We start from the raw sequence: 9,453 nt of genomic DNA, 5'->3' as shown, positions 1-9,453 counted from the left end.
AACGCAAAAAAAAGTAGTAGATCTCGCTGGGAGGAGGAGTTCACAACACAAAAAAAAAATGAAAACGCATACCGTGCCATCTTTATTTTTCGGGACATACACATTTGCACACGCAACGCATATTCGAAGCGAACGAAAGAGGAAATAAAACAAAAAACACGCCACGTCACGCCACGCCGAAGGGAGGGCGGCAATAGATATTTACGAGTAATTACACAGAAAAGAAAATAGGAAAATTAAAACAAAAAGAAGAAAAACAAAACCATGCCGGGCTTGCCAGCGACAGGCTACGATAGAGCACTCACGTCCGGTTGAAAACGAAACCTCTTCAAGCAAAACATGATAAGTAACGTTTAAGGAAACTCCATTTAACCACTGGCTAACCAGGCAACGCACCAATCCTCCGGGCAAACCGAAGTTCGCTTGCATAACACGTCACTAGTTAAATTACTCGGTGCATTGGACTTAACCAACCAAACTCGTATAGGCTGTAAGGGTAAATTCATACCAGAGGTCAGATAAAACGGACAAACAAATCAGATGAGAAGGAAACCCATTTGCTCTTTCCGATTCCACACCGAAGCTGCACACCATTTCACCACTTGGGTGTAAACATACACAGAGATACAAGTACACACATGCTTTCAGGAAATCTGCGAACGAAGGTTAATTATTGAAGAAGGAAAAATATTCACAAAGCTGGAGAGAAATTTAATGTCGGTTGATTTGAAGATGTTTAGGGATTTTCTGAATAAATGAGTAAGCAAAGGGGGGTAAAATTACATTTGGGCAACCCATTCGAACTTAACAAATGTTGGTAAGGGGAAAGCCGACGAAGAGGTAAAGCATAAGCATTCCGTATTCTAATGGAAAAATTGCTAGGATTGACGAACGAAACATAATGAGGAAATTAGGAGGGGAAAACTTACGGCAAACGACAAGCAAGACGCAATTAAGATACTTGAAAAACGACAAAAAAAAGGGTAACAAATTTAAATCTTACTGAAATGATGTACCGCAAGCTGCACTATAAACATACGTATAAGCCATATTTATCGAATTGTTGCTGTATTGCCTAAACTTGTGTTTTTTTTTCTATTTCCTTCGCTATATTGATTAGGAGCGCCATTCGTTTGCCCTGAGACCCTAGCATCTGTTCGGTTGCCAACTGCTTGATGGTTTAGGACTGCGTTGACGCGTTTAGCTGCTCATGCTTGATAGCTTTGTTATGAAATACCACGTTCGTTATGGGAAGAGGGTAGTAGATAAGTAGTTTCGAGTGAACCGGCTGGCTCGACGGAGGACAGTATGGCGATGGAGAGTGAGAAAGACAGTGGGGAGGACAATAGAGGAACATGTTAACCAAGTTGAATAAAGCCAAACACCAGCCAACCGCAAATGGATGCCGCCGGTAGAGAGAAAGACAGGAAGATGGCCAGCCGGTTCCGAAAGATGCACTACGAGGCGTTCGAGTGGGCCGAAAAGACTAAGACGATAACACAAGCACACACATGCAAACACACGGAAGGGGAAGAAAATAAACGAAACGCTAGGAATGATAAGAACGATTGTGATTTGATGAGGAAATTTATACAAAATTTTATAATCGGGAAGCATTTTTTATCGACGGTTATGTTGAAGAGTTTGAAATTGCGACGATGATGGGGGAGAAGAAAGGCGAAGAGGCGAAGGGAAGCTGGTTCAGTGTTATCCTTAAAGCTAAACACATGCGAATTAAAAAAAACCCAATTCAAGGGAGAATAAGTAAGTCGGCCGGAAGTGTTTGGAAACGAATGAGGCGACGAAGTACTGTTTCGGTTCTACGTTATGGTTTTTATTGCTTCGAAATGGTGTTGGGCAGTTCTTGGTGATGGTTTACAAATTTAGTGTTTGTGTAACGCAAGTTATGTATCGTAACGCAAGCAAAAGAAAGAAAAGAGGAAAAAACTGGAAACAAAAAAAAAACAATATTGATTACCGAAAAACAAATACTCTCCTTACGATGCTTACTGATATTAGGTGACATGACCGTGGCTAGTGCAACGACAGGGACTGTACCGTATCGTATCGTAGTACAGGTAGCATGCTGAATAAAAGCAACACATGCATTAAAACAAACAAGTAACACAACCAGTAAAACAAGGGAAAGAAGGAAGATGAAGCAACGATGAAAACGAACCTAGCGCTAGGCAAACGAGAGAGCGATTCGACGCAGGAAACCTAGTTTCTACACTGGTAAGGGCGGGTGGAGAAGTTTTTTCTTCCGATTGTGTTAATGATGCCATTGTTTCGAAGATAACTACCGTAGGTTTACCAGCAAGCATAACCCTACGCACACGTTCAACACACGCAACTAAACATACTACCGCATATTGCGACGCAAGCGATAGGATTCCCAGCCAGGAAAGGAGTCGATATCAGAATGCTTCGATGAAATCGCAAACGGCGAACAAGAAACCAACACAACCGACACTCACACATACATACACACGCAAATACCTACATACACATGAAAAGTTATGACCCGCAAAGGAAACATGCAAATGGCAGATGATTGTAAACTCAATCCACAATCATCGACGGCGGAAGCTGGCAGGTGCGGGGGGTTACGATTACGTCAAGTCTAGATTTTAAAAATTCAATACAAAATATTAAAGGAAAACTGAACCAACTATGAAAAATGGTAAAATTTGTCTTTGCTGTGTTGTTTCTTTTCGTCCGAAAATTTTCCAAGTTAAAAGTGAACGTGTGCAAGCTGTTTTCCTTTTTCTTTTTTCGAAAACGAATCTTCCAATTATTTTTGTGTGGATGGTTCGCAAAAGCGAAAACACGCCAATCGATTCCATGTTCTAGCACGTTCCAATAGTCGCCTCCAGCGAGTTTACTTTGAACTTTTAATGAAAATAAGGCGCATTCTCAAGAAAGCACCCCTTTGGGGTAGATTGTTAACCTTCACGCAGAATCAGCTTCAAGATAATTGTGGTTTTTTAAGCTTAAACTTATGGCCTTGGAGTCTGGTTTAACAAGGCTCTTGAGACTCATTACAATAGAACTTCTCCGTAGAAGAATATTGTGTTTTTTTTTCTATTTTCTACGCGACGTTATCAGACCACTGTGTGGAGTATGAAACATGTATCCAATTACAAATTGTTCTTATGAGTCTCAGGTGGGGATTACTTACATTCTCCAATGCCCAATAAGTCATTGAACTAATTTAAGTATGGTTTATTTATCTTACAGCAAAACATACTTTTAAGTGACTTTTTTAAGCTAGGAGGAAAAGGTTATACATTGTCGTTGTTGTTTAGTTATGTGGAAAATTTAAAATAATTAAAAATTAGCCCTTTTATTTTGATAAATTCTTTTCTATGCGATATGCATCTTTAGGTTGCATGAAATTAAAACTAATTCTTTTATTATTCTATCTACTATAATCGACTCGATGGAATCAGAATCCATGAAATACATTATGAAGTCGGTTCTGTGAATAAAAAAGAAAAACAGTCGACCACCAACCACTTCGCGGTTACAATTCGGATAAAACATAAATGAAGTTCTCGAAAATTGGGAAGCGAATACCCCCGTCTCCCCGTCGTCGGAAGTCGACTCGAACTCGTTCTCTGATCTGCGATTGTAATCCAATCCGATGCCACACGCAATCCCACACGCGTGACGCTTCACTTTCGCCTACTCTGACTGTTGCGTATTCAAGTGGCGTAACGCTCGTTCGTTTACGCAATTCGCTACCACCGACCGGTGGCATGCTAAGGACGATGAAACGAAACTTTTTGCTTCCCGGATCGCGACCCGGCTTCTGAACTCTCTCTCTCTCTCTCTGACAGAAATCTGCCAAATCTTAAACCGATAAGGGATCGGTTGAATGAAGCTAACTTTGGCGGGGAGCAAAAAACGAATTGTAAAAGAAAGTTCGATGATTGACTGTCGATAGCGTGATTATCTTGCCACATCAGCACTTGTCGGGGTAAGATTTCTTATTTCTATCGAAAATGTTCACACTCCGAAGGTTTTTCCTTTTTTTTTGTACGGTGTGCGATAGGATAAAGCGTAAAACGCACGTTCTCCTGAAGCACGTGATATCAAATGGTACGAAAGTGCGCCGCCGTTCGGTGGGCAAAAATTTTCCACACCGAAATGGACTGCGGTCGGATCCTGATGTTGGTACTTGATTGTGTATGTGTCTGTCTGCTTTTTTTTTACACGAAAAGGTGCGATAATTTACTAAGAGACCACTGACACGCCGACAAAGACAATTTTTCAGCTTCGTTTTGCTGAAGTTTGTTAGTACCAAGTAAATTATACAAAAGGTGGAACCTCCCGGGGCTCTTCAGATAAAATCAGTTAAATGTGAACGCTCTGCGTGGGATGTGATGTATTTGTGAGATTAATAATAAATCATCGAACCGTTCGGAATGATCCAGCATCAGTCGGCCTTCGAAGACAAGTTGCGTTCAAGAGTGGGATGGTAATTGAAACATTTTAAACAGAGGTAGAGCCATCTGAAATTAATACCACGTTTTGAAAAACAGACTTTGATCTCGTACTTTTCTTTGCCCATCGAAAGGCTTGAAAAATTGGCTCTTTACCTAAGCAAATAATGAACAACATCACGATTGTAGCAAGGATAAAACAATCTTGGCTGTAAACAGCAATGTCCAAATGTCCTTTAAAGTGTTGGACGAAAACATCAAACGCGTGGTGACTAAAAATAGCCTGTCTGCCCACCTTTCTTTACTTTACTTCCCACTTCGTATCTCCTTCAACGTCGGCAACACTGCATCATCAATTTTCCGATGATTCATTATTTATAACCTGCCGACCGTTTAACATAAGATGCTGTCGGAGGCTGCGTTCGCTTCGGAGAAGTTTGTCCTGGGGAAAAAGTTTTTAATGCAGAATATTAAAATAATCCTCGTCCCCCTTCCCACTTTCCAACCACTTCCGGGATCTCACAAGATGAAAGTTGATTGAAACTTAATTAATGGTGGTTCACCGTGGCCATAATCAGGCGGCATATTGTGGGGGGAAAGCACTGATGGCCGGTAGACCCTGACCGAATTTTCCGAGGCAGAGGACGTTGAAACCGATCGTAAAAAATCGTAATTGGCCATTATCTCCTCCGCCTGCTGATGGGCCGTGGCCGTGGGTGGAGGAGGGCTTACAACCCCGTCCGGACCAGGTACGGAAAAACGCGTCGTGTTTCATTGAGCAAAGTGGTAATGAATGAATTGGTGATTGTGATTTTGCTCCGTACAGTCTCGCACCGAAAGCCGTTCCGGGTTGTCGTTAAACGCTTGGGAAGATGTACGAAACTCCAAATAGAAAAACAACGGCATCTCGCAGACTGCGCAAGTTTTCCCTCGCGAAGCGTTGAAACCGTCTCGGATTCGAGCAGCCGCTTCCGAACTGCTCGAATGGTGGAGTTTGAACGAGTTTCCGCCAAGCCGGCTGTCAGTCCTGTTCCGACCGTGCTACCGAACGGTGTGGTGGTGGCGGTGCATTCGTTGTGGTTCGGTGTTGTGTGTCGGAGTGTCCGGTGTGTTTGCCCTATGAAAACCCGTTAGGCATCGAAAAAACGATCTACAAGAAGAGAATTCAAGTGTTAGACTGTGCTGTAATATATTCTAGTGGAAATATAATATCCGTAAATTAGGTTAGGAAAAATTTCTGTCGAGATGATCGTTGCCGGAATTGCTCGCTGGTGTCTGGAAGCAGGTACTAATAGTGCAAGCGTGCGGTCGTGAATTTTAACGAGCATCAAACCGCAGAAAACATTGAACCGGCTGAAACAACAACCGCCTCGGACGTTCCGGGGGCCCCTGGAGCTGCATGTAATGAATGACATTGTTAGCCAGGCTATAATGTGACCGCCGGCTGGTGGTTATGGTTCACGGCGAATTCGCAACGAGACAACGAACCTGGGGAAGACAAAGGGAGGGCAACCGGGACCCAGGAATGTCTATCAGCCGGTGTTGATAGCCCACCAAGCGCCGGAATGTGCTGGTTTTGATAGACCAAATAATGGCGTCGGGTTCATGCTGGCCGTAAAATTGCGACACGGATCAGCAACGATCCAAAGCAGATGTGCGCCAAACTAATTACTTCACCGAGTCACATCAAATACCTGAAGCACATCGAACAAAGGAATCGTTCCGGGAAGTTTGGCAAAGTACCGTAGAAATTTGCTAACCGTTCGTGGAACGCCGAGATCACTGAACAATATGGATTTACCCACACTCAAACGATCATTTGTGGTGAGTAGTCGAGATGAAATCATCCTTCAAAGCAGTGTTGAAGACATCTGAAACATCAAACACTTAAAATAGTTTAAACATTTATTTTAATGATTTAGTATTTAATCCATTTACGATACCGGATTTCATCAAGAAATTCATTTGCGAACATATTTTTCATTATAACTCATTGATTATTATGTAATATTTTCTAAAATTTCTGAGGATGTTATTCAAATTCTTATTCGTTTAAGCAGAACTCCTTGTTGGGTAGTAATGTAGTATTAATTTTACCGTTTGAATGACTTTTGATGTGCTTGTTTGAGATCCCAGATTGCACATTCTCTAAGTTTGCTGAAATAGATTGTTCATAGTGGGAAAAAAAACAAGAGTTTCGGAAGCACCATCTATTTTATGGCGGGCCTTTTTATATCAAAATCTGTTACAATTCAAAAATCGATGACTTGCGGCTGTATAAATCTAAATGTGCTAGACGTGGGGTTCGTCAGTGCGTAATGCATTCCAACAAATGTTTATGCACCACGCGTGATCGAGACGGAAAATAAATTTAAAATTTACACATGGTCATGGCTGTGTACACCATCCCCCCAGGAGGGCCTACATACAGCTCGTTCCATCCGGTCCGGCGGGGTTTTGTGCAGGATGTGGATACACTATAAATAAAATGGATTCGTTTACGATCCCAGACGGCCCAAAATATGGTACCCCTTGCTCTGGCGAATTTTGGAACCTAAGTTTTTGCTCAACCGGAACTCCCCGCTAAGTGCCCCGAAAGCCACCTAACAAGGTACATCGAAGAGTTACATAAAACGAATCCATTGTTTATGGACTCCGAAACGGTTTGTCATGAAAGGCTGATGAAAAAGGCCAGACCGGGTAGCGTAATGGTCGTCTGAAATGTTTGAAATTGGGATGAACAATAAACTTAAGCCGGCTATACTTTGCGATCACGACAAATCTGTATTCAATTTCGGTTGTAGGTATTGCTGCAAAGTCAATTCGATTGTATTCCGGTTGTGGGAAATCAGATAGCGAATAAGCTTAGGGAATTTAAAAAACGTCTTCAGAAAAACTTGCATATCACTTGCTTCATGAACTTCAAAATACTTTATGTATATTATAACGTTGTCAGACACTTTGTGACGTTTGAATTATTGTAACGCCTTGCTTTATTTGCAGAGAAAACCTTCAATTAATTATAATACTCTTTGAAAAGGATCGCGACTTCGTACCAACATTAAGTTTAGCTTCTTTTTGCTTGGTGCTTGGTGAAAGTATAGTCCTACCACTCACCGCAGATTATCCGGATTGGTTTAGTCCAGAGTTCGCTGCCATCACTGGGTATCGAATGACCTAATTATAGCCAATGTAGAAAATCTCAACTCATCAACTTAATGGTACAATCTCCTCCCACCGTCATCATATTTGTCTTAGTTTAAAACAACTGCGGGGTATCCGAAGCTTTCATCCGCGTCTAAAGTCCATTACTTATTGCGAAACGTGAAAGACCGGTTTATTCAACGGTTGGTTGGCAGGATAATAGAGCGGTGGAAAATTTTGTTTGATACCTGATAGTGGGAGGAAGAGATGGAAGGGAAAGCATTATTAGAAAATATTCCCTTTTCGGGTAAGGTTTAAAACGCGTGTGATAACATACATGGAAACCGATCTCTGTCGATGCGAATCAACCAGTGGAGCATAAAAAAGTTCTCTTTTTCTTCGCCATATAAACCTTTCTCGCAAAATAAGTATGCATGTTTTGGTTGGACAAGTTGGGGAGGTTTTTTAAAAGGCCTTTCTGTTTTGGCTTGGCAAGCCGAACCGAACTTGATATTACCATTCAAAAAGGGACCAATGTTTATTGGCTTGTGTTGCAAGTTTTCAATTTCAGTTGAAGAGTCACGAAAGAAAGAAAATGTTAACGAAAAAGGTGTGGATGAGGGTGCAAGCTGGTATTTGATCCGTTTAATATATAACGGTTGAGGGTTTTTTATTTCTCTACAGTATATTGAACGGTATAGACGATGGCGGATGGTGCAATTCGGACTCAGATTATCGGATTCGGCTTTCCGACGATGTCGCCCCCAGAGAGGATTGTGATCAGTATGCCAGACAAATTTAATTATGGTTGAATATCGAAGAGCATAGAACTTTGATTGAAGTTTAACGATCGATAAAAGTTTCCTTAATTTTAATGATATTTTATGCTTTTAATCTCGCTGAAATTTTGAACTTATTTTTCGGTCGCCGAAACGGATTTAATTATTCCTTTTTCTTTTATTTTCACATTGTATTTACAGATAACCACTAAACCCACTTTTTTTTTAAAGTTTAGCGCTAATATTCTAGAAAAAATCTGAAAAGTAGTTTTTTAATATGTTTAGTGTGTATGTTAAACGATTTACCATTTTGACATTTTAAATGATTAATTCTGAATGAAAAATGAATGGTTCACTCGTTTGAGTTAAGTGGTGCAAGGTTTGCAATATCGTTCATTTCCCTTGTTTTAAACTACTGTTGACGTAGTTGACCACAACGAGTAGGAATTTTAGCATCGATCAATGAGGGCTAGGTAAGTTTTAGTAAGGGCATTATTCTCAATAAAATAATGACGAACAATGATTGCAGTTCCTACAATATCTCGAAACATTTGGCGCAGGGGAAAAAGATTTATTGCCGAAAGGGAGCATTGGCGGGATGTTTAATTGCCAATGCTAAGTGACTGGGCCGAACTGCCTGCTTGACCTATTTATCCGTTGAAAAACACCCGCTGCACATGCGACCAAATACCGGATGGTTTACTTCCTGCTCGTCGCAGGTACACCTCGCCCAACCGGATGCGATGTGAAAGTCGATAATTTTTATTCAATTCTCACACCTCCCTCGCCGTGTTTCAACGGGAATCGTCTGTACCAACGGGTTGAAGTGCCCTTTGCGAACTGTAATGACCAGTTTTCCATGCGACCTCACATTTTATTACCCCTTTTTCTGTCCATTCAAATCGATAGGAAGTGGAGTTTGAGTGGAGCGCAACTTTTTATACTTTACTTTCATCGTTTCCTACTTGCTCGTTGAGCTGGTACAAAATGGGGAAAACTCTGTCCCCGCTTAACCGGAAACTGGTGAACATTTTCCACTCACCATCAAGCTACTTACATCTGGGGGGGGGGGGGGGGGGGGG

The sequence above is a fragment of the Anopheles coustani genome, chromosome 3, assembly GCF_943734705.1.
Source record: "Anopheles coustani chromosome 3, idAnoCousDA_361_x.2, whole genome shotgun sequence".
Classification (NCBI taxonomy): Eukaryota; Metazoa; Arthropoda; class Insecta; order Diptera; family Culicidae; genus Anopheles; species Anopheles coustani.
The sequence above is the reverse complement of the archived record's forward strand: the minus strand, read 5'-3'. Positions refer to the sequence as shown.